Source organism: Podarcis filfolensis (genome assembly GCF_964270895.1).
Source record: "Podarcis filfolensis genome assembly, chromosome: 4".
NCBI lineage: Eukaryota > Metazoa > Chordata > Lepidosauria > Squamata > Lacertidae > Podarcis > Podarcis filfolensis.
In genome coordinates, this window is record NC_139607.1 from 58,964,377 (window position 1) to 58,991,259 (window position 26,883).

The window sequence follows — 26,883 nt, forward strand, 5'->3', positions numbered from 1 at the left end:
TGATTTGTAGACAATCCATCCTGATTCCTAAACAATAACAGCATTGGCAATGCCTCTTGAGTACTTTAAGGGTCTCAGGAGTAGCTCAAAAGTACAATGAGAATCTCTCTATATAGCTCATCTAAAAGTAAAATGAAAAATTTATTGGACACATGCAGAGCCTTGCCATAAAAACACAACATTGTTCATTTATCAGAACAATGACATTTAACTACAAAACTACAAAGGGCAGCATAGAACCAGGGATATGCTGGCACAGGTCAACTGTGAATTCCTTTTTTAATTGATCTACTACAATTTGTGTTTCATGTATATAGGTTTTTAGCACTATTTTATTGTATTTTCATCCATATGTTTGATGTATATCAACCTGGGCTCTCTTGAGGAAAGGTAATTTATAAATAAATATTTTGTTGTTGCTGTTTAGTCATTTAGTCGTGTCCGACTCTTCGTGACCCCATGGACCAGAGCACGCCAGGCACTCCTGTCTTCCACTGCCTCCCACAGTTTGGTCAAACTCATGTTTGTAGCTTCAAGAGCACTGTCCAACCATCTCGTCCTCTGTCGTCCCCTCCTCCTTGTGCCCTCAATCTTTCCCAACATCAGGGTCTTTTCCAAGGAGTCTTCTCTTCTCATGAGGTGGCCAAAGTATTGGAGCCTCAGCTTCACGATCTGTCCTTCCAGTGAGCACTCAGGGCTGATTTCCTTAAGAATGGAGAGGTTTGATCTTCTTGCAGTCCATGGGACTCTCAAGAGTTTCCTCCAGCACCATAATTCAAAAGCGTCAATTCTTAGGCGATCAGCCTTCTTTATGGTCCAGCTCTCACTTCCATACATCACTACTGGGAAAACCATGGCTTTAACTATACGGACCTTTGTTGGCAAGGTGATGTCTCTGCTTTTTAAGATGCTGTCTAGGTTTGTCATTGCTTTTCTCCCAAGAAGCAGCCGTCTTTTAATTTTGTGACTGCTGTCACCATCTGCAGTGATCATGGAGCCCAAGAAAGTAAAACCTCTCACTGCCTCCATTTCTTCTCCTTCTATTTGCCAGGAGGTGATGGGCCCAGTGGCCATGATCTTCGTTTTTTTGATGTTGAGCTTCAGACCATATTTTGCGCTCTCCTCTTTTACCCTCATTAAAAGGTTCTTTAATTCCTCCTCACTTTCTGCCATCAGGGTTGTGTCATCTGCATATCTGAGACTGTTGATATTTCTTCCAGCAATCTTAATTCCGGCTAGGGATTCATCCAGCCCAGCCTTTCACATGATGAATTCTGCATATAAGTTAAATAAGCAGGGAGACAATATACAGCCTTGTCGTACTCCTTTCCCAATTTTGAACCAATCAGTTGTTCCTTATCCAGTTCTAACTGGAGCTTCTTGTCCCACACAGAGATTTCTCAGGAGACAAATGAGGTGATCAGGCACTCCCATTTCTTTAAGAACTTGCCATAGTTTGCTGTGGTTGACACAGTCAAAGGCTTTTGCATAGTCAATGAAGCAGAAGTAGATGTCTTTCTGGAACTCTCTAGCTTTCTCCATAATCCAGCACATGTTTGCAATTTGGTCTCTGGTTCCTAGCATGCAATAGTGGCAGCTTCTCATTCCTACAAGAAATAGAAGAGAAAATTGCTGTTAAGTAGAACATAGACCGGGACTTGAGGTCCCAGTTGCAGGTGGGAAAATGCACCTCATCAGGGACAGGGGGTGCTGGTTGTCATACCACTTCTTCTGCACCAAGGTAAATTTCTTGGCCTAGCTGCAGGGCAAAAGGGGAAACAGAATGTTCTGAGGTGAGGCAACTTCTTAAGTGTCCTCAAAGCTTTGTAAAACATGCATTAATGCCTTTCAAACATTTGCAAAGTGTTGACCCCTTTGGTGCTGAATGGAAGTACAATCACACTTTCCTACTCCATTTTTAGTCAGCAAAGAGGAGTATCATATTTTGCCACATAAACAAGACAAGGCATCTGTATGACTACTTCATCCTTTATACCATCTGCTCTTCATATGGCCTATTTGAAGACAGAGGTTGGATGGTGCCACAAGTAATAAATTCACTTTTGGACCTTTCTCACACAATATTTTCTTTTTCCATGCATCTCAGTGCCTCTGATCTTTTTGATCACTATGGAAAAGCAGTAAGGGCATCACCAAATACAAATGTGGAATTCTTTGGTAAGTATGTAGAAACCTCCTCCATGAGAGTTGCTTCATCCAAGGACAAAATCACATACCAATAAAAGAGAAAGAAATCTGGGAACCAGATTTCATAGGCAGATAATATGTACATTTGTAGTTGCAAAGGGGATTAATGATGTAGTCAAATCTCTTTATCATATTAGCAAGCATATCAGTAAAAATCATTAGTAATAAAATATGTAATGACAACTGAGAATTGTTACTTTCGTAGTGAAGTATAATGAAAATTGACAAAATGATAAGTCGTCTTAAGCGGGAGGAGGGCGAGGATTCAGGACCTCATGAAAAGGTCATTTTTATTCTTCATAATTTATAATCAGTATTCTAAAATGGTTGATATAACTAAGACCACAATTGAATGTTATTTGCACCTGCAACATGAATTCACTTAAACATCCTTGCTTATAACTGATATATGAATTAGAAACCCCAGGTGTATGTTTTTATTTTTTTAATAATGTTTCAATGTTACACTTTAATTGCATTTAACCTTTTAGAATGTATTAGGCTTAATTTTTGTGTATTCTGCATTTGTGAGTCTCCCGCTCCTATGCTGCATTCCATCTTTCCTTATCTACCCCTGAAAGTGGTACAAATGGCAGGATGTTTTAGCACCAGAGTGTAAATCAGCTATCCTTGAAGCATTCTGAGACCCAGGAAGAGGATTTTATGATGCTCTTCCCTCACTGAAGGCTAGGTTGCCAGGGTAACACTGGCCAGCCAAGACCTAAAATGGTCAATGGTATGGGTACATCGGGGCCACACCAAGGTGATCGTGGGGGTGAAGATACCAGTATGGAGCTATGCATGTTTTACTTCTCATGACCTGTAACCTTTCCTGACGTATGTGAAGATGTTTTATGACTCTTTGTTTGCTGTGTTTGAACTACTATATAGGCTTTTGTTCTGAAGTGCCTCAGGGCAGACCTTCTCAACTGGCATGTTGAATTGAGTGAGCTCTGTCCTATTGCAATAGCTATAATAAATGCTGGGTCCCTAAATCTGGATGCTGGACTTGAAAATAGTTTCTTTGGTTCTGTAGTTTATTCAAAAGGTGGCTATTCCTCACCTGGGTAACAAACAAGGTGGTGTAGAGGTGAATTCTTACCACATAACCTCCCAGAACCAACTAATGAAACGTATCACAATGCACTGCTAATGGTGGGACGGTCATGGCATTTCCCCCACCTGCTTTTACATAAGCTCAGCCTTTTCCAGTTGGGTGAGCCACTCTCCCTCCAGTATCTGTTTATTATTATTATTATTATTATTATTATTATTATTATTATTATTATTATATTCAACTTACACACCACCCTATACCTGGAGGTCTCAGGGTGGTTCACAACAAAACAACATATAAAAGCAGTAACCAATAACCCCTTCCCTAAAAATAATAATAAAAAAACATTCTAAAAGGGTGTTGGATGTCAATAAGATCAACCAAAGACCTGGTTAAAAAGGAACGTTTGCCTGCCACCTAAAAGTTTTTAATGAAGGCGCCAGGTGAACTTCCCTGGGAAGGGCATTCCACAGACAGGGAGCCACTGCAGAGAAGGCCCGTTCTCAAGTTGCCACCCTCCGGACCTCTTGAGGAGGCACACAAAGGAGGGCCTCAGAAAGTGATCTCAGGGACTGGGTAAGGTCATATGGGAAGAGGTGGTCCTTGAGGTATTGTGGTCCTGAGCCGTTTAAGGCTTTATAGGACAATTGCTGGGATTCATGAGCAGGAAAGGACTAGTATTACACTCATGTGCTGCTTGTGGGCTTCCCATAGGCATCTTGTTGGCCACTGTGAGAATGGAATTCTGGACCGAATAGGCCACTGGTCTGATCAAGCAGGGCTCTTCTTATGCTCTGAGACCTATCTCCCACTCTGCTGAAATCAGTACGGAATCTGTGCATAATTCATGTGTTTTAATGTGGTCTGTGTAATCAGCTGCTCCATAGCCTGAAGTAGCTCCAAAAGGAAGCAGCATTCCTTCTTTGCAGCAGACAATACAATATTACATTAGTATCCAAATGCCAGCAATGGATCTAACTTGGTCCTGAATTAGCACTCTGGCCTTCAACCATAGCAGGCTGCTCTTTGAGGAGGCAAATGGGTAGACGAAAGCAGACTGCCTATTTGCCTGTTCAGGAAACAGCAGCTTTGGCCTGACTGGATGAGGTGCTACCTTGAATAAAGAGGAGTAGTTTAACAAGGTGTGAGCAGTGTTACTCAGTGGTATTTCCTTGCCCCTGCCTTATTTCCTGTGTGCTTCAGCTCAAAGCTTCCTTGTTTCAGATATGTCCCTCTGCAGCAGTTGGAAAGTGAGTTAGGCAAAGCAAAGTAGCAACTCTGGGATCTCATAACTTGGAATCTGACATATCACCTCTTCCCAGCTGCTTATTGTCTCATGATTATTGGAGCTGCTCTGGGCTGCAGATGCAGGTTTGTTTGTGGTTCCTGACTCTGAGTAAACATACGTAAACTGTCAATTCTCATCTTAATCAGGCCATTTTGTTCAAGTAACAAGTGGTGGAAACATTAATTTGAAATCAGTGGAGCCATTTCTAGTTTTGCTGTTTTGATATACTTGTAAGCTAAGTTAGAAGGGTATACAAAGCTCATACAACCATTTAATGAAAAATCTGAGGAGCTGACGCAGGGGAGTATAATCAAAATGTGGATCAGTTTGGCTCCCTATCTCTTAAAAATATGCTCCGAACAAAATCACTGTAGTGCTGCTATAGTCAGATTTTTAATTTTTTAGTAAGCAAAAGGGGGACAAAATTCTCAGAAACCAGTGCCGGTCTCTTAAGGGACAAAAAAAGTAAATATAATTTATGCCTGTCAAGGGCATGATTAAACTTCAATTCAAACTTGTCCTGACCAGAAAATAAATTGCCCAGCAATCTTGAACAAGGCTTTCTAGATATTCTCTCTCTCTCTCCCTTCCTCCCTCGCTCCCTCCCTTCTTGAAAAGTGTGTGAGAGTGCCAGTCTAAATGGAGAAGTATGATTTATGAAAGTATTGATTTCTTTTGTTAAATAATTAATTAGCTGTCCCACCACAATATTATTTATCAAAGATTTTTGGCATATAATTAAATTGTCACATAATAGATTGCATCCATATAGATTCATTAAATATTAAAACATACATGTGACATTGCTCCCCTTTTCTTTGGTTAACAACATATTTTCTCTGTTCTTTTCCATTAAGGTCAATAATGATAGGTCCCCACCCTTATCATAAAAGCTTTAGTGGCTATTTGGCAAGATTGAGGAACTCATCAAAAGCACCCTCTAAAGGTTATACGTTTACTGCCTTTCAGTGAGTGACTTTGATCTTTTATCATCAACCAAAGTCTCCCAATCAGCTCTTTATAGCAATGGCTAATGAAACTTTTGCCACAGAGCCAGGTATTCCATCAAGCTTTTGAAGGTGCCAAAGAGTCTGGTGGAATGTAAGGAAATGATCAAAATAAGATCAGTAGCTTGAGTTTTCATTACATCAAGGGTTTTATTGGGTCTTAGAATAAAACAATAGGGGATCACCAAATCACTGGTAAGCATCAGTGTTATCTTTTGGGAAAGAAAATGAAAAGATTACACAAGGATAATGAACAAAGAAAATATGATGTCTTCACTGATCATATTTAAAAGCTAAATGTTCCTTACTCCCTATGAACCTAGTATATGAAAGTAGAAAGGTCATGAGGGAGATCACCCCACAGAGATTATTCTTTGCTGTGTGCACCACTCCCAGTATTTAAGAGGAAGAAAATGAAGAGAAAGAAAAGCATTAGAGTCACATCAAGAACATTACTCTTGAGGGGAAGGGCTGTCATAGTATGGCCCATGCTATGTATGTAAAATTTCCCAGATCCAATTGCCGGGAAATCCATGTAAATCTTGGAAGGACCTCTGTCTGAAACGCTGGAGAATCACTAGTGGTCAGTTTAGAGAATTCTGAATTTTTTGCTGTTCTTACTTGCATTAAATAATATGCAGAAATCAAATCATGGACATGCTCTTCAGCCATAGTCATCATCAGAAGTCTTATAATTGCCACATATCCAGTTAATGCAGTTCTAATCCTGTTTTATAATTTCACATGGACAAAAATGGCTATGCGACAACTCATAATCATGGAGTCTAATCAATTGTGAACTGATTGTGCATGCACAGAGTAATATAGGACCCGTGGAAGAAGCATAGCACATTTCAAGTGCAAATGGAATCTGACAAGCCACAATAACATTTGGTAGATCATTGAATGACAACCAAGTAAATAGATTTTATCATGTAATTATGTGTATAGGTTTTCTATTCTGGGAGTGTGCATTGGCTCTGTGTGGAGTGCAAATAATGAGGTCAATTGGGGTGATTCATGGGGCCTTCCCAGGCCAAGTCAATAATGGCCATGTTGGAACAGGGCCCTTCAAAACCTCACATAGCTCTCCCCCCCCACTGCCAATGTATAGCTCTATGTTTTCCAATATTTCTACTTTGCTCCAAGTCCATGGGCTTTGCAAGAAGTGAGTTGGTCCAAGATTTTGCCTGCAGCACACTGAAGAACTCTAGTTGTTGTTGTTTTTTTGTTAAGCCCAACAGTTAAGCTCGGGGGGGGGGGGGACAGGAGCTTTCAGAACCCCACAGGAAGCATTATAAACAGCCTCCTGTTGCAAACCCTATTTCAAGAGGAAACAAACTACCTCCAGAAAAGTTTAGAGCCAGTGTGGTATAGTGGTTAAGAGTGGTAGATTCGTAATCTGGTGAACCGGGTTCGCTTCCCCGCTCCTCCACATGCAGCTGCTGAGTGACCTTGGGCTAGTCACACTTCTTTGAAGTCTCTCAGCCCCACTCACCTCACAGAGTGTTTGTTGTGGGGGAGGAAGGGAAAGGAGAATGTTAGCCGCTTTGAGACTCCTTTGGGTAGTGATAAAGCGGGATATCAAATCCAAACTCTTCTTCTTTAGAAATGTGCACACAAGAATGCATGCCACTCAACCTCTAACTCTTATAACACAAAGAAAGAAGAACAAGAGACAAACCTCCACTCAAAACTGCCACCAAAAATATGAAGCTAATGCAGTTTGTGGAATTTTAGTTGAATTAATAATAGAAAGTTTCTCCACAAAAACCTGTGGACTTATTTGACAGCAATGTGGCTTAATTCACTACGCGGGAACTCCTGTGCCTGTAAATTTCATTCACTTTGATCAAAAGTGTGGTGTGGTATAGCCAATTTTAGATTTCTTACTTTGGGGTGGATCTACACACAGGGGAAAAACACTCTAAATAAGTCTGAAATTAGATCGTTATAACCAAATAAAATAAAATAAAACCCTATGGGGAAATGTGTATGAACTTTTTTCTACTCTCTGGTGCCATCTGGTGTTGCATGTTTCTAGCACATTCAAATAATTGTTTCTTTACTAATGTAGCTGAGTCCATAGTGACTGGGGCACACATAGCTTGGTTTTTACGGCGTGTCTCAGAACCCAAAGCACAGTTCAAAGTGGAAAAAGCAGAGAGTAACTCAGAAACCAATTGGGTTTTATTTATTTTTTTATTATATATGCAGATCCAAGGTGAATCTTGGCATCCATTCAAACCCTAATTTTATATCTTTAATCTGCACTGACTGAGCCTAGTTTGTTTGCACAATATTCCATTACAACTCATATTGCCAGTATATTGCTTTGGGTACTAAGTGCTTCTTTACTAGATCATTCCATGAATGTACTTCTATGTGCTGAAATTACTTATCAACAAGTTATTCACAAGCACTACACTAATTGAATTAGAACAATAAAGTTAAGCATATGGTTAAGATACTTTCCAAATTGTGGCCTTTGTAAAGTTAATGTGACAATTGGCATATTAAACACCAAATTAGCAAAATAATTGTGGACAGTAATACTAAAAGCACAAAGCTGAATACAAAGACTGTGTACTAGGTTGTAAATTATTCTCAAGTCTTGTGTAACAGACACAGAATGTTGTGTTACAAAGCTTCTGTGAGATACAGTAACTCTGGATGTATCAGCATATCCTTGATGAAATTTATCTATTTTGTACTATAATAGGGATACCATGAATAAATGTCCTTCTACAAGTCAAAATTCAGTCATCAACAATAAGATAAATACACTTTCCTACTCTGGGTTGCTAAAGTTTTCCCTAATCAAGTTAACTGATTGTGGATGCATTCTGACATAAAAAACTATAATTTATCATTGTGGCTCACCCATCTTCCTACAACACATCCACAACACAGCACAGCTTTCCCTTTTGTTTTAGAGTCACCAACACTTCTTATGTCCAAGCATCAACAAACTGAGATTCCGTTTAACAATGGTTTGTCAGAGTCAGCTTCCAAGCCTGTATTATAATAAATTAATAATAATAAATTTTATTTATATCCCGCCCTCCCCAGCCGAAGCCGGGCTCAGGGCGGCTAACAACATTCAAATAATCAAACAATCAAATACAACAACATTCTAAAAATATTTCACTATAAAAATTGATTAAAATCAAGTTGATGGCAACCATTAAGCAAAACTCTGTGCAGGTTACCAGAGGAAGGAGTCAGGCTGCACCCTGACCAAAGGCCTGGTGGAACAACTCTGTCTTGCAGGCCCTGCGGAAAGATGTCAGGTCCCGCAGGGCCCTAGTCTCTTGTGACAGAGCGTTCCACCAGATTGGAGCCGCAGCCGAGAAGGCCCTGGCTCTAGTTGAGGCCAGCCTAACCTCTCTGAGGCCTGGGACCTTCAGGATGTTTTTATTTGCAGACCGTAGGTTTCTTTGTGGGGCATACCAGGAGAGGCGGTCCCGTAGGTACGAGGGTCCTAGGCCGTATAGGGCTTTAAAGGTTAAAACCAGCACCTTAAACCTGATCCTGTACTCCACCGGGAGCCAGTGCAGCTGATATAGCACCGGATGAATGTGGTCTCGCAGCGAAGACCCCATAAGGAGTCTCGCCGCGGCATTCTGCACCCGCTGGAGTTTCTGGGTCAGTCTCAAGGGCAGCCCCACGTAGGGCGAGTTACAATAATCCAGTCTGGAGGTGACCGTCGCATGGATCACAGTGGCTAGGTCAGGGCGAGAGAGATAAGGGGCCAACTGCTTAGCTTGGCGGAGATGAAAAAATGCCGCCTTTGTTATAGCTGTAATCTGCGCCTCCATAGAGAGGGAGGTATCGAAGATTACACCCAAACTCTTAACGGACGGTGCTGGCACTAACTGCACCCCCGCAAGAGATGGGAGTTGCCCCCTCAATCCCATATACCATATGAAGTTTTGTTTCAACAAAATACCATTAAGATTAACCATAATATAGGAGCTGGACGCAATATTAATCTGTAGTTCATGAAAAGCAGAAGCAAAAGGTTTCCGATTCATTCCTCATCAGGAGAGGGGAGGGGGGAAGCATATGAGTCTGGTACACACTGAAGTATATTCATTTCATGAAAAACCATAGCTAATCAGTTCATCCAATATGTAAATAATCCCTCTCATTATTTCCATATCTATAAAATTCTCAAAGTTATAGCTTTAAAGGGGAACTGGCAAAATTCTGGATGAGAGGTTTATTGGTGTCTCTTAGCTGCAATGGTTAAGTGGGACTTTCACAGGCAATATGCTACTGAATGATAGTTATGCTGGGGAATAGTGGGAAAAGGCTCTTTCATTCTTGCTGGTAGGCTTCCCACAAGCATCTGTTTGACTACTGAGAGAAGCAGGGCACCCAACTCAATGTGATCTAGCAGGACTTTGCTTATGACCTTACATTACTGAGTACCTGTGATAGAAGTGGCTCTATTGGCTATGTTTAGACATTCTCTTTATAGAAGATACCATCATATTAAGGAAAATCCACAGTAAATAACAAAATTTCAAAACTGAACTCATCAGACCTGATTGTTCTCTGTTTATAAGTATGTAGCTAACTCCATAACGTCTTCCACTAAAGGACAGAATACAGTTTTAACTGAAATCACAGTTAGTCAGATGTTAAGCTAAATTAGAGGGGAGCTCGTCTTGTGAAAGCTCATGAAAATCTTCTCACCATTTTGTACTGAATGCCTAGCAATTTTGAAAGAGGTTAAAATAGGGTAAAAGAATAAGAAAAATCAAACACTAGAGACAGAGCATGATGAGTCTCTTCACAGCTCACTGAAGGGAAGAAATCTGACAAGTAAAAGAATTGGGATAAAACTGTTTCTTAAATGGATGAATGGTTTCAACAGAGCCACATTAATTCTGAAAAAAAGAACGGAAACAAGTAGACTTTCCAGGATCACTGTACTTCCTAAGCATATGAGAAACTATTTGTTGTGTCATATTGTAAGTATATAGGAAACTATGTTTGTGGCTTATTTTTTACTTTTAAAAGCAAAAGAGCAGGATTATTTTGAATGTTAATTTCTCCACTGCTTCAATATTTTATTTTATTCAGCCACTAATAACTCTTAATAAGGTATTGTTATTTCTTTATACTTAAGTCCATCTTATACATTACCTTTGTAATTAGAACAGGTTGGATTGCATATACCCTAGGTAGATAAACCACCCAGTAACAGTACGTCCATCACGTCTGAACTGAATTTCAGTTTACCAGCCCTTGTGCAATCCATTACTACATATAGACACTGATTTAAGACACCCGCAGCCTATCAGGATTTGATGAAAGGCGTCTGAAGAAAGGGGAACACAAGTTCCATCTCTTCCTGGATAGGGGAGACCTTTGGAATGCTGATAAATGATTTTGAAATTTCTAAGCTTGATTGCTGTAATGTGCTCTACATGAGACTCTCCATGAAGACAGCTCATGTTGAAACTACATATGATGCTACATGCATCACTGGGAGCTGCGGGATTGGCTTTTTAAGTGAAAACAGTAGCCACAAAAGTGAAAATCACTAATGGAAGCTTCCCTGCTGGGCAGTTTGAGAAGTTCTCATTGGGACTGCTGCATGGGAGGAAAAGGTTAGCCCTGCAAATTTCAATAGAAGTAATTTGGTCCTGAAGCTTCAGCTAATAGAGAAGTGATTCCCAAACTATTTTTTCCAATGAACCACTTGAAAATTGCTGTGAGTTTTGGTGGGCAATGTTTTGTTTTGTGCCTGTTGTAGCTATTGTAACACACTGCACCAGATTCTGTCTTATTTTAAACTGCATTTTACCACTTCTTTTATTTCTTAGATATATTGCATTTTAGTGCATTGCCATTTGAATTCCATACAATTCAATTGTAATACAAAAAAATGCAATATGTATAAGAAATAAGAGAAGCCAGAAAAAAATACAATTTAAAATCAGTATAGCTAGTTAATATTATGAATGCGTCATCTCCTGCCCTTGACCACATATTCACAGACATGCTGTAGACCAGGGGTCAGCAACCTTTTTCAGCCATGAGCTGGTCCACCGTCCCTCAGACCTTGTGGGGGGCCAGACTATATTGGGGGGGGAGAGAGAGAATGAACGAATTCCTATGCCCCACAAATAACCCAGAGATGCATTTTAAATAAAAGCACACATTCTACTCATGTAAAAACACACTGATTCCCAGACTGTCCGCGGGCCGGATTTAGAAGGCAATTGGGCTTCATCCAGCCCATGGGCCTTAGGTTTGTTGGTTTCTATTTCCCTCACTGAGCAGCAAGACATTGTTTTGCATTCCACAGTCAGAGTTACTGTTGGATTCCCACGGGAATGGGAGACTGGATATGACGTACACTGGTTTCCTGTTTTTCACTGTTCTCTCGGTGTTCTTTGTTTCCGAGAGGAGTTGCTTCTCTGCTCTCGCAGAGGCAAGATGCATGTTTGTATTCTCTCAGCATAGAAGTGTAAATAAAGTTAAGAATGTGGCACATACTGCTTATCCTTCCGCTGTGTATGACGACGCTCTGCTTGGGCTCAAGATAAGACGAGCCTGTATCAGCTTCAGCTTCAGATGGGCCGAAGCTGGTCAAAATCTCACAAGGTTGCCTACCCCTGCTGTGGACCATTATAATGAAACTCACAAACCCTAGAACCTAAAACTAAAATTATGTCAAAAATGTATAACTTGCTGCTGAAATGGAATACACAGGATGAAACGGTTAAGTCAGCTATGATTAAATGGGCACAAGATCTTGGACATAACATTATGTTTGCTGACTGGGAACAGTTATGGACCACAGGTATGAAGTTTACCGCATGTAATGCCTTAAGAGAGAATATTATGAAAATGATATACAGGTGGTACATAACCCCAGTCAAGCTCGCAAAAATATATCACTTGCCCGATAATAAATGTTGGAAATGTAAAGAAAATGAAGGTACGTTCTTTCACCTTTGGTGGACGTGCCCAAAGATCAAGGCTTTCTGGGAGATGATTTATAATGAAATGAAAAAGATATTTAAGTATACTTTCCTGAAAAAACCAGAGGCCTTTCTCTTGGGTATAGTCGGCCATTTGGTGCCAAAGAAGGACAGAACTTTTTTTATGTACGCCACAACGGCAGCAAGAATACTCATAGCAAAGCATTGGAAGACTCAAGATTTACCCACTCTGGAAGAATGGCAGATGAAGTTGATTGACTGTATGGGACTGGCAGAAATGACCGGCAGAATCCGCGACCAGGGAGAAAGGTCAGCAGAAGAAGATTGGAAGAAATTTAAGGAATATTTACAGAAATATTATAAAATTAATGAACTTTGAAAAGATGTTGGTTTGAACTTTGGTGGTCTCCAGCTGTTATGATTAAGATAATGGGGATTATAACTGTTTTTGTTATTAAATTTTAAAAAGTTGAGTGGAAAATAAGGTGATATTCAAAAAGGAATGTTAAGAGATTAGGATTTGCTGAATTAACAAATTGAACTAGAGAACAGGAAGGGGAGGTATGAGGAAGTCAAAGAAATATGTGACTGAAAAACTGTTATTGAAACTGAATTGTTTTTAATATTTTTCTTTTTCTTTTGTCTTTATATAAAATTGGAAAATTTAATAAATATTCATTTAAAAAAAATATATAATGAAACTCACAAACCACAATTGAAATAAGAGCTGTAGCAGTTAGAAGCAGGGCCTTTACAGCAGTTGCTCCAGTTCTCTGGAGCAAACTCTCCACTAAGGTGCATGTTTCCTCCTCCTCACTAGACTTTAGGAGGGGTTATGAGGCACATTTATTTTTGCATTTTTTATTTTGGCTGGCTACAACATTGATTTTTCCTTCCTTTACTGTTCTTTTTGTTTGCTTTATTGTACTTTATGTTTTAATAAAGCAGCATTGAATTGTGGAAAATTGACTAAAATTAGGAGGCTAAGACTGTATCCCCCTCATTCCCCTATCTGTACAAACACAATGGCTAGCCATTGCCCAATTCTGTTCTCCATTTTAAGGCATCAAAATCATTCTTGAGGTGTCCCTTGCATAGGCAGACAACAAGAAAACTGAGAAACTAAGTAAGTTTTGTATGAACAAAAAAAAAAGATTAATTTTAGGTGTACTGCTAGGTAAAAAAGTGGGGAAATGAAGCAAATTGCATAGCTTTACCTAGTAGCTGGAGGAACTGTTCCCTTGGAGAACCAAGTCTCATTTTTAGATGTTGTAATAACCTCTTTCTCCAGTTCAGGATCCCATTTTACCACCATTATGATAAATAGATATATTCCCTTTAAGATTTGTTTACTGGCTAGCCTGATGAAGAGTTCTGGAGAACTCAAAAGCTTGCACACTATGCACTGACAGGGAGAAGGGAGATGCTGAAATGATGAAGATACTGAAATGAAATGATCTGGTATTTCAGATGTCAAATCTTATTATGTATAAAATATCCTCTGTAAAAATGGAAACAGCTGCAATCCATACTCATAATAATATGTTTCTACAGATTCTGCTGCCTGGCTTGCAGTATGAACAACCTGGGGTCAATAACTGGTTCTACTCTGAATTTCCAGTTTCCTTCAGTAATTTACTGTACATTTCTCTGCTACCAGTTTCTGTCAGTGAAAGCAAAGTGGCAAAGTAGGTCAGTGGTGTAACCTTACCAACCCACTTGACCTACTTTCATTCTCTGTAGCAACAGAAGATCACAGCAGCACTCCAGGCAACCAGTGCAAAAGGCATACATATGCTAAGACACGAGATGATCATAGAGCTTATTGTGCTGAGTTCTTAAGAGAAATTGGGGTCCCTCGAAAGCTAATAGTAATTCTTCCCTATTTCTCTGTCTCCTAGCTGCCAGGCAGCCCAGCTTCCCTGTGGCATTCTTTTGTTAATTTCCAGGCCTTTCTGAGTTCTCATTTTACCATTTCTTGCTCTGTGCAGATGCAGGGATGGCCCGGGACATTTTGCTGCTTGAGGCAAAGAGCAAGATGGTACCCTTTCCTCATTTCATGAACAGAAATGGCAGGGGTGACAATTAAACATCACTTCAACACTAATGATGAAACAGCATTCTCCACGGCACCTGAGGCAACAGGCAAGTTCAGGGCCCCAGATCAGGCTCTGTGACATATACAGTTCTGTCCTCCAACAGAGGGCAGTGGCTAGGGGACCAGTCCTGCTGCCCACCTCCCCCAGCATCTGTCGCCTGTGGTGATTGCCTCACTCTGCCTAAAGATAGGGCCAGTTGCAATAAAAGAAGAAGCGGAGGCTGGACGCGGTGCCTCCTGGCTCAGCTGGCCGCTTCGTGCCGCGGTGGCCACAGCAGATGGAGGCTCCGGGCGCAACGCTGCTTTGGCACAGCACGGCAGAGGCGGGCGACGGCGGGGAGCTGATGCTGGGAGGTGCCACGTCCAGCCTGCACCTCTTCTCTGGCGCCCTCCAGAACTTGGCGCCCTGGCACCCTGCACCACTAACCTCTGTGGGTAAGACACCCCTGGATAGGGCTTGCCCTGGACAGATGATATTCCCTTTTAAATTGCAACTTCCCAGATCTAATATGGAAATAGGATCAGGAGAGCATTTCCTTTCTATACCTTTAGTAAAGTCATCAGGAGGGATAAGAGGCAGGGGTTACCATATAATGTTAGGCTGGTTCTCCAGAATCCTACTTGCCAACTCTGGCCTTTCAAAGACTTCTGTTACTGCTATCATGGCTAAGTTTGTATAAGAGCAAGCCAGTGAGAACCTGTGATGGATTAAGGACCACTGGTGGACCACATTACCCCCAAAAGATTTTTGATAGATTTCTAGCTCTCAGACTGAGCCACCTGACAGACTCTAAACAATCAAGCTGTGTAGGGCAGGTTTAAGACATATAGATGAGGACTTCTTCATCTAGCCCAGCTCTGAGGGGTGGGGTATTTAAAAGAAGCATTGGTTTATGCTTCCAATGCCCAGAGGATAACAAATTCTACAGAACCTCATCCTTGGTACACAAAGGGTGATTAAAAAAACATGCAGTTTATCAAATGAGGAAGCTTTTGGTGGTAAATTCATGAGAAATATATTTTAAAAGAGGAAAGGAACAAATTTCATACACAGATTTAAAAAACAAACAAATCTAAGTTAGTTACATTTTGCCTACTTGAATAGGATCCTGGATTTCAGAGCACGCATCGAATGCCATTCTCAAGAGGTTTAGATATACTGAAATTCCTTATAGAGCATATTTGGTCACTTGATTTGTTGCACCAAGACAAAGGAATTGAGGGGATGCCTCACAAATTCATGGAAATTTGAGCCCATTAAAAGATTCCTGTCTTCTTTAAATTGTGTGTAAAGGTAAAGGTAAAGGGACCCCCGACCATTAGGTCCAGTCGCGGGCGACTCTGGGGTTGCGCGCTCATCTGGCTTTATTGGCCGAGGGAGCCGGCCAGCTTCCGGGTCATGTGGCCAGCATGACTAAGCTGCTTCTGGCAAACCAGAGTAGCGCACGGAAACGCCGTTTACCTTCCCGCCGGAGCGGGATAACCTATTTATCTACTTGCACTTGACGTGCTTTCGAACTGCTAGGTTGGCAGAAGCTGGGACAGAGCAACCGAAGCTCACCCCGTCGCAGGGATTCGAACCGCCGACCTTCTGATCGGCAAGTCCTAGGCTCTGTGGTTTAACCCACAGCGCCACCTGCGTCCCAAATTGTGTGTAGGGTGAACCAACTGCAAAAGAATAACATCTCTAATGAAAGTGATCTAAGTAGCCAATCAGAAATTTTCTTAGAATCTGGTTCCACCTTCTTAGTGGTTCTGATTAGTTTCTGTTGCAAAAGAACTAGCCAGTTCAGATCACTTGAAATTAAACTGTGAAAGTAAATTGGAAATAAAAACCTTTGTCTAGTCAGGAGTTCTCTATAGGGATTCAAAATTCCAGAGGCTCTAGATGGTGCTGTCGGTCTACATAAGAATACAGGGGTTTGTCACAGAACTTTTCAAAGGGTTTCCCAGAAATAATGGACTGTTATCTCCACTGATTAAGTAGGTATTTCAAACAAGATGTGATAGATTCATTTTTTTCTAGAACTAGTCTTCTACCTGCTGGTGAAGTTTTCTTATTTTCAAAAGTGAAACACACCCCCTGGTGACATCCTAACAAGTTATTTTGAAAAACTTGAATGAATTGTGGATATAATCCCATTTATTTTGATCAGAAAGTAGAAAATGGCATATATTGAAGAAGTGCATTTTAACATGGGGACTTCTTCATGTTTATCAACAACTTCTTTTGATTCCATTTCTGTGAAAAGATCAGCAGTTTTTGTGGGGTGGTTGAGTATTTCAACATCCATTACACGTGAGCTGCACAAAATAGCAGGCAACATTTTTATTTGCTAAGACAGAAGCTGTGCTCATTTTACATCTGCCTGATACTGAGACTTCAAACTACTGACATATTTGTGTGGAATTAAAACTTCATCTGGAGTAGTTTTTTAATTTAAAAAGTCTACCAGAATAATTGATTGATGGGAGCTAACAGTAGAGGTTATGCCTTAAACTTTGACAAATGCTTTATTAAAAGCAGTCAGACTGAGGATCATAATTCGACGTTGTGAACAAGAAATGTTTGTGGCTTTTCTTTTTGATTGCCTTTTATGAAATACAAATGTCCTGTGTGTTTTTATAGCTCTTCTCATGCAGAACTTTTCTAAAAGTTCTTTAGAGCTCTCTGCATTTAATTCAAGATCTACAGAATGGGGTTCACCAGCTTAAGTGTTTCAGCAAACTGGAATTACCACATACCCTGGTATTTCTGACCACAAATCTTCAAAAGCATGGATCAGCCTATTGGGATCAAGAAATGAACTTAGAAACACATTGATTTGGAAACTTCAAAAGCTGGAAGTTCTTTTGCTGCTGTTTGCTCCAGAGCTTTAGGGCATGCTTCCACCATGGTTTCAAGTTTCATGTTTTGCCACAACCACAAAGGAACGAAACTGAGATTTAGGATTTATTACAATAATATAAAGGCTTCACTTAACAGCCCTGAGGGCTACCATATGCTACCCTATCCCATACCTTTTTTGCTGCTTCTTCCTCTTTGTTTCCTATGAATGCTGCATCAAATCATATGAAATTAGGATACAAGTTTTCATGGGAAAGATCGCTATTATCACTTTTTGAAACATCTTCAAAATATGCAGGTGTACAAGCAGAGTATGTTTTCTTTTACACTCTGTACAATTGTCTCCTTAACAGAAAAAGTAAGAAATCAGAGGGTATGTGAAACATTTTCCTTTTATTTGAGCTCTTCTCAGTTTCCTGAATGAACATATGCTAGTACTAGTAGTAGTAGTAGTAATAGTCAGGGCTTTTTTCAGCTGGAACTCACTGGAACTCAGTTCTGGCACCTTTCAGGTGGGCACCATTGATATTCTAAGAAAACAAGGAAGGCATTCATGGTGTGTTCCAGCACCTCCTTTTCTAGAAAAAATAGTACTGGTAGTAGTAGTAGCCCGGTCAATGAATTTTGATGATATAACTGAGTTTAGGAAATGGTGACTTTAGGAAATGGTGAAATCGGCCATTTAGCCAATGCTGGTTCACTCATCTAAATCACATTGGGAGTTTTGATGAGTACAGAAGCTACCTACTTCAATAGTTCAGCTGTAACTAGTGGTGACTAACATGGGTGATGCTAGGGGTCGCTTAGTGTTCTCATCCTCAATACACATGTTGCTATTACATTAAAGCAGAGCACCTGAAGAGGGCTAGTGTGTGTAGAACTGAGGTCTAGCATAAGCCTCATAGACTGACGGGTCCTGCATGATCCTTATAGTATCTTACAAAAGACCTCTTGCAGACTGAATCACAACAGTGTAGCAGTACTGTGAGCTTGTGGTTCCCATGTCTGGGATTTAGGAAGATGGTCTGTTCTTGATGAGGTTGCACTCCCTTTGAAAGAGCAGGTGCGTCGTCTGGAAGTACTTCTAGATCCAACACTTTTGCCAGCATCACAAATGGTATTGGCAACCAGTTCACAAGTGGCAAGTATTCACAAATGGCAAGTTCACAAGTTATGGCTATTCCTGGACAGAAATAGCTTTGCCATAATGGTCCATGTGCTATTAATCTCCCAAAGGTCTGTGTGCTATCCAGCTCTATGGGGGGCTGCTCTTGAAGATTGTTCCAAAGCTTTGGCCAGTTCAAAATGCAGCATCTAGGCTGTTCAGTGACTGTGCCCGTTGGGATCACATTACATCAACCCTGAAAGAACTGTACTGCCTGCCAATTTGCTGTTGATCCAGTTTCAAGGTGCTAGTAATGACTTGTAAAACCCTGAATAACTTGGGACCTAGATATCTAAAAGAACATCAACCTGTCCGTGAGCTGAGATCAGTGGTTCAGGCCCCACTTTTGATTGTTCTGTAGCCAATGGAGATTTGTCAGGAAAAGGATATTCTCCATAGTGGCACCCCAAACTATAAAATGGCATATCCCTTTCAATATAGCTAGCACTGAGTTTTATTAATTTTGGATGTCTGCTGAACAGGCCTTTATAGGATATTAATGCTCTGTCTGCATATTGGCATTATTTATTGTTCCTATTGATTCTGCTGGGGGTGGGTTTCTGCTGTAGTTTTTATCGGATTGATATTTGTGGTTTTGATTTATTTTCCTTTATCGACCCCCCCCCCAGGTGTGCTAAAAAGAAAATTTAATTAATGAATTAGCTTAACGAACTGGTCATTAAGATAATGATGATGTCACTGGTACTTATTACTCCCCAACATCAAATCCACTTCATCAGGGTTGGCCTGGATCTCTACTGCAAGCATAGATCTAGCCAAAATAATTATTGGTCATAAAAGTAACTCAGTGGTTTTCAATTTAGTACTGAGCTAGAAACAGGTATCTTGGCTGTAAGCAGTGGCTATTACATTTTAAGTATGATTACTTCTTTAGCTTGTGAAACATTGGCCTTCTTCATTATGACAGGCCACTTGTGCTGATCCACACCACCAGTGTTCATGAAGCCAACTTTTTAATTTATTTAGTAGTTTTTCTAAAAAAAGGCTCAAAGTGGATTAAAAAAAATTAAAAATACATATTAAAACTAGATCCCACAATTGTCTGTGAGATCTTCCTCCAGACTTGATAACTGGTTTGTTAATGTAAATGGTAGAATAAATTTAGCCTTTAGCACCAACCCACTAGTTTATAGGTATCCTCTATCTACTAGTTCAGTTAATTCAACTGATATGCCACATGCATATTTTTCACTTGTAATATCAGCAGGAAATGAAGTTACTTTTCAGTGAAAATAAAATAAACTTGCTGCAAGCTGCCTTCAATAAATATCGGCCTGTTTAGTATGAACCGTCTCCTCCTCTTTACCATCCTAACATTCAAAAAATTATTATTGAAATTTTAGTTTTCAGTAATTAAATTCATTATATCAAGGTTTACAACAATATGCTAATAACTCCATTAATCTTCTTCCTTTATATGCAAATCTGGAGCCCAGATGTTGCATCATTTGCAAATATTGCAATTAAAACATTTTATCACTTGCAGTTATGCAAAAGAGCAGCAGACTGGAAAATGGGTAAAATTGCTTGGCTAGGACATTACCATAGCAACGCACTGACCTCTATTGAATTAGTTACAAGTGAAGATTCCGCTATTAATTATAATGGTCAGAAATGGATGTAATCTGAATCTTCATTTTACCTTCTTAATATGGACATTTCTCAGTCATCATAAATCTCAAATTTTAAGAGTCAAGGATCCAGCCCCGAACCATTAAAAGCCATAATCCTTAAACACTGATGGAAAGAGAGGGACAGTGGAAGATTGTCATTCATCAAGTCTGCTCAAGGTACTTCTTTAACTTTTTGTAGTCTAAGCACTCTGTCAGGCATGCTTCAAAGTGCATGCTCATTATTGCTCATTTTAGCTATTGAACTTTCTGCATTACGTGTGTCAGCAATTATCTCTCACTTTAGAAAGCCATCATTAATTAGGGCCAAACTAATCACCACAGGACCTATGAAACAGATAAATGTCTTTCTTTGTCAGAGTTTTCACAATTTTTTGCTGTGACAAAGTTATTATTTTCTTGGCATTCTATCAAAGAAAAGTTGCTGCTTAATTATAGGAGACACTTTACATACTGACAGAAAATAATCCCTTACAATGAACACTCTCCTGTACATGCATGGGCTTACTAGGATTGTATATTGGAAGAGAAAAAGTAAACTATCTTGTCACTTAGCAGTATAATAAGTGTAATATTGGAATCAGCCATTGTTTATGGAAATTTTCTGGTATCTCAGCATTTCAGCTTCCATTAATCAGGTGCATTGCAATTGCCTTCATGCACTGCAGGTCAAAAATACTCTTTATGTTCCAAACTTCTGGTTTCCAGTATGCACAAGTGTTTCTTTTTTAAAAGGCATGAAAACCTACATAATTATTTAAGAGCTCGTCATATATATTCTAGATGCAACCATAAAATACTTACTAGGGGGTTAGCCTCACTGATACCAGTGAGATTTACTGTTAAAGTTTTTTCACCCACAAGATAATTCTGTCACATTGGACAAGTTTGGACTTAACACTGAACCACAGCTTCGTATTCTTCCAGTAAGCATCAGGAAATTCCTCCAGTAAGCATCCACATTCTAATTTAAACTAAACTGTAGTTTGTCCAAAGCTCACAGGTCAGCAATAGCAAATAGTAACTTCTAAATTACAGTTTGAAGGATAATAGACCAGCAATCACAATAAATAATACCAGATAAACAAGAAATTATTTCTCATACTGTAATCCAGGCTTCCTCAAACTCACCCCCTCCAGATGTTTTTGGCCTACACCTCCCATGATCCCTAGCAGGACCAGGTCTCAAAACATCTGGAGGGCCAAGTTTGAGGAAGCCTACCCTAATCAACTAGGCATATCAAGTTTACATTGTACAAGCTGATGGGAGCTCAATAATATTATTCAGATTTCTAGCAGAACAAACTCACTCCCTCTCTCACCTTTTTCGCCTCCACTCTGTGACTCACTCCTCTCGGGATTAAACAATTGGGTGACTGTGCATACATTTTAAATGTAAAATATATTTAGTGAATATAATGTAAATGAATTTATATTCACTAGTTCAAGCTGGGACTTTTTTGGTATAATATACTGTTGGAGGTAATGCCAGATTAGCCAACATATAATGTTTGGAGTGTGTTTCTTATAAGCAAGGCCAATACTCTACCCCAGGATTATAAATATGTGGTGTCCCAGTTGTGTTGGACTATAACTGCCAACATCCCTGACCACTGGCCAACGACATCTATGAACCATTGTTGTGTACTTCCTCTTTAAGAGGCAAGCCCAAAATGCTTTAGAGACTAACAAGCCATGTGAGCAGTGGCGGAGGAACCCTCTCTGGCACCCGGGGCAGCACAGCCCATACAGACTGTGCATGTGTGGCATCCCGCGTGTGCACACTCCATACGGAATGCCACACATGGGCAGCCCATATGGTCGCCGTGCGAGAGACAGCCCGTGTGGATGCCCGTCTGGACACCGTGCGAGAGCAGCAGCCCGTATGGATGCCGCACAAGTGGCATCCATATGGACTGCGGGTGCCCTCAGCCACTCTACAGCTGGGGTGAGTCAGGGGCCATCTTGTCACCCCTCCCAGAGTGGCACCCAGGGTGGCCCGCCCCCTCTCCCTCCTTCCTACACCACTGCATGTGAGATGAGTAGGAGACAGTGCTTTCACTTTTTGATCATGAAGCCAGAGAGAGCTTGGGTCTGATATGCTGCTAAAAAGTGGCCTGAGCAATTTAGTGATCAGGACATTATTTATTTGTTCATGCACCTCTTACAAGTTAAAGATGAATGATCTGTGTTCCGTAGGTCTTTTTATAAATTATTATTGAGTGTGATGTGCTTCTCATGTACAAATGAGGCTGCATTGACTACTCCAGCTATGACTGTTGTTTGACCATTGAGCATGCCACCACAACCACTTATCAGTCCCCAGGGAAGCCACAGCTGTTTAAATGACATGTTACAGTGGCATGTTAAGAGAAGCTAAGGCCACCATCTGCACTATACATTTAAAGCTATGGTGCTTCATAGCACTTTAAGCAGTTGTGGCTTCCCCTGGGGACTATAGTTTGTTAAGGGTGCCGAGAGTTGTTAGAAGACCTCCACTCCTCTCATTGAGCTACAGTTCCCAGTTTCATGGGAAGAGGGATTGACTGGTAAACCTCTCTGCTGTAGCTTTGTAACGAGAATAGGGATCACCTAACAACTCTCAGCACCCTTAACAAACCACCCTTCATAGGGATATTTGGCCATGATATTATACTGCTTTAAATGTATAGTGCAGATGGGGCCTAAGCCTCTTGTGAATCAGCCCCAAGCCCTACTGTTCTCACCATTTCCTTTTCTCCTTCTACTGTTTCCCTACAGTTTCACTCTCTTTCTCTTATTTATCTTTTCCTCACTGAAACAACAAAAGAGAACTCACGGTCGGAAACAGCTATCTGCCACATAAGCGATGGAGCAATGCTTGTTGACACTTCATCTTCTGTTAGTTCAAGGCAATTAAATAATGAGGTCCTTTTTGTTTCACTCCTAACTCAATATGACAAGGCATAAATTATTCAGAGAAATAAAGGAACTAAACTAGGACACCTGCTACAGAAGGAGATGTAAATCCTCTTGGACCAGCAACCACCCAGACCTGGAGGAAGATTCTTCGTAGCCCGTAGTAATCATTTATCCTCTAAATCTGAAACTAAAATCTATTGCCTAGACTTCCTTAAAATGTTATTTATCCTCCATCACATCCCCATGCTACAAGATGCATCAGACAAAATCTAAAAGAGGCATTTTCCTTTCAGTGAATTTTGTCCTGTACTGTGAGTAGTGGACATGAATATTGCATGTGATATGAACATAAAAATATCAAAATGGAATCCTATCAGTCTAGTACACTCTAGGGGTTGTACACAGATCTACAAAATATGTTGAAATATGAGCTAAATGATGACATACCTGAAATGAGAGTAAGGAAGTCCAACCTTGTTAGGTAAGGTCAAATCATGGTGACCCAAATATCTGACCCGATATATTTCCCACTGGTAACAGTAACCCTAAAGGCATTGTCAACATAATTTGAGCCATTTCATATTTAATTCATACTGGCATAATTAGAACTTTAGTAAATTTAGGTAGGTAGCTAGACATTAATAGTCATTGCATTTGTGTGCATTAACAGGATAGCAACAGTGAAGGAGAAAAAAAGTGGAGTTTCATTTATTGAGGTATTATTACCAAATGAAAAATCCAATTCTGTTGCCAGTGAACATGTTTATGCTTATGCTGTGAGCGCTCTAAAGCAAAGAGAACTTTACAAAAGAACTAAACTGTTGATTGTTAGATCGTTATAGGAAGCAATTCATAAATGACATACATATATACAAACATACATGCTCAGCCTTCAGAACACTCTTGCTGATTCATGCTACGACAATGCCACTTATTTATGACCATTAGCAGACGTGACTTCATTCTGTCAACTTCTTACAGAATACTATTTTGATAATATTTCCATTTCCAAACATGAAGAACGTTTAACAAGGAAAGAAACACTATATATCCTAAATTTGATAAGGTTGTATGTAAGCAAATTCAGTTCTAATAATTTCAGGGGGTTGAACTAGATGACTTTCAAATTCTACAATTCTATCATTCAGTGATTCCTATGATTGTCAGAGTTCACCAGAGAACAGGAAAAAAGGTGAATTAAAGGGTGGGGGACAAAGTGCAGAAGTTGGGTGGAAAGTATGAGAATGAAATTGAGCAGAGGTGAAATTAACAAAGATATGTCAAGAATGTAGGATTTTAGGAAATCCATAGGTGAAGAATAAAATGGGAGTAGGGAAATGCATAAGGAAGAGGCCGGGTTGCACTGTGGGCGTCAGCAGCTGGCAGCCATTGGGTTCTCAAGGGAGTATTAAAGATAACACATTTATGAATTACATTTACAACTATTTCCATGGACATAATGCCATCCCTACAATTAACCCAACTGGAATTAGCAATAATTTCCTCCTCATGGCAACTCTCCTCTTTGCTACTGCTATAACTGATAATGTATTGCTATCTATGGCACTGCACCAATAAGAGTAATGAATTGGCAAGCTAATTGAAGAAACATTTAAGACTCTGAGATTTCTGGCTGGGCTAAGAGCCAGTTAAGGAAAGATGCAAGCGAAACATTCATGAGCTTAATCCTAAAGTGGGTCCAAAAGAGGGTGATGCCATGTGGAAATCTAATCTAATCTGGTCAGGCAAGCATTTGCTAAGATGACCTAAGGATAAGATGACTATCCCTTCTTCAAGTTGCAATGGCTTCTGTGCAGGACAAAACTTTAATATTGATTCTACAGCCTGCCTACTTCTGAGTTAGGTTTTCTAGTGTAAGTAACTCAAACTTTAACACTGATTCATTAACTTAAATTATGATGTGTGATGATGTTTTGTTGTTAGCTCCAACTATTTTTCTACTATTCCAAAAGAATAGAATGTGATGTGCAATCAATAGCACAGTTTAATATAATTTGAATTTCAATTTAGTAACATATTCCTCTCAGTGTTTCCAAAGTACACCTTCAGTTAATAAGTAGACTACTGGTACATTACAGATTAGGTGTGTTTTTTTAAAGCATAGGGAAAAATATAGAAACATATTGATATAGTACACTCATTTCACAATCATATGATGTGGATTTTTCTACCATTGTTATTTGTAGATGAAATATTCTTTTAGCACACACATTTTCATGAAGTTGTCTACATTCCCCCCCCCCCCATTTTTCCTGAAACTTTAATTTTAATGTCAGTCACCATATTGCTTAAATTGTTCTTATTCACTTCCATTAATGATAAGTGAGACTTCCCTCAAGAGATTAGAAGCTGAGTTCATTTAATTTTTTCCAAAGGATGTCCTGATGGACCATGGAGGTCTTCCAACAAACCTTCACAGAAGCACTTGCAATTCCCCACCCTAAGCAATAACGAATGCTGTGAGCAGTCATTCAGCATGGTGGGCCCTATTGCACATTTTCCATCCTAAAGAATACCTGGGTATTGGCGGCCCTGTTTTCCCGTGATTCCCATCCCTCCATTCAGAGGCTCAGAAGTCCAGTCCAGACCCATTCAGGTCACAGTGAGGTATGAAATGGGGCTCACTTCCTGCCTCATTAGCCTTCCCCCTACCACTTTCACGTACTAAGGTGGGAAAGCACAAATCTTTACATTTGTTTCTGCAGGGGGGAAGTAACTAGTGGTAGAATGTAGCCCATTTAACTTGCTGGGAAGGCTCTCACTGTCCTGCCCTGCTGCAGAAGTTGAAACTACAATTTCCTGATTTTATTTTTATTTTTAAAGTGCTTCACTGCATGTTCAGAAACATTTCAATGTCAGCAGCTGGGGAGACAGATCAGAGGCATATCCAACTAGCAATAAATGGGTTCCCTCTCATCACTGGCCCCCTTTTTCGCAGGACCTTTTTTCTCTCATCTTAGTTTGTGGAGCAGAGAAAGAGACAGTTGAGGGCCTTCTGGGCATTATTTGTGTGCTTGCAAAAGGCCTTCAGGTTCTGTGAGTACACAAAATAATGTGTGCAAAACCCAGTTGTTTTGAGGTGAATATAGGAATATTATCCCATCTATAACCTGGACAGAGAACTGTTGAATTCCACAGGGAGTTGCAATTTGAGGATGGACTTGCAATTATCTTCAGGAATATTAGTTTGAGATATATATACAAAAGTGTTCTTTCAGCATCCCATTCTACTAGTCGATGAGTCCTCGAGTCCTTTTACAAATGGTAAAATGAACATGTGCCATCTTAGGGACAGAGTATTTAAGTTGTTCACTTGAATATGCTCTGTGACTGTATACCAGCAATAGATACATTATAGGACAGCAATCTAGAGTTTCTTTCTGTAAAATGTATGCCACCACCGAAGATGGCATAACCCATGCACCAGTAGTGGATTTTGGCAACTCAAATTTCAGTGGTGCCCTGTGTGACACCAAAATCTGGCATGCCCCACCACTCGCCCTCCATTGGACTTCATGGTTGTGGCATTTGCTGCAGTGCGCCAGAACCAACTGTGCTCCCCTAGATCCACCTTTCCATGAAAAGCCCTTCAGTGGAGCTCAAGGCAACAGATTGTGGTCAGGAGGCCTCACACCATAGTGGCACCTCCTTCCAGGCAATTCCTGAAGTGGAT

At 40.2% G+C, this 26,883-nt stretch overlaps 1 protein-coding gene across 23 annotated transcripts in view; it reads left to right on the top strand.

Moving 5' to 3' along the window:
- ROBO2 (roundabout guidance receptor 2) overlaps positions 1-26,883 on the top strand; it is a 794,080-nt gene that overhangs the window by 158,474 nt on the left and 608,723 nt on the right. The window lies entirely within an intron of this gene.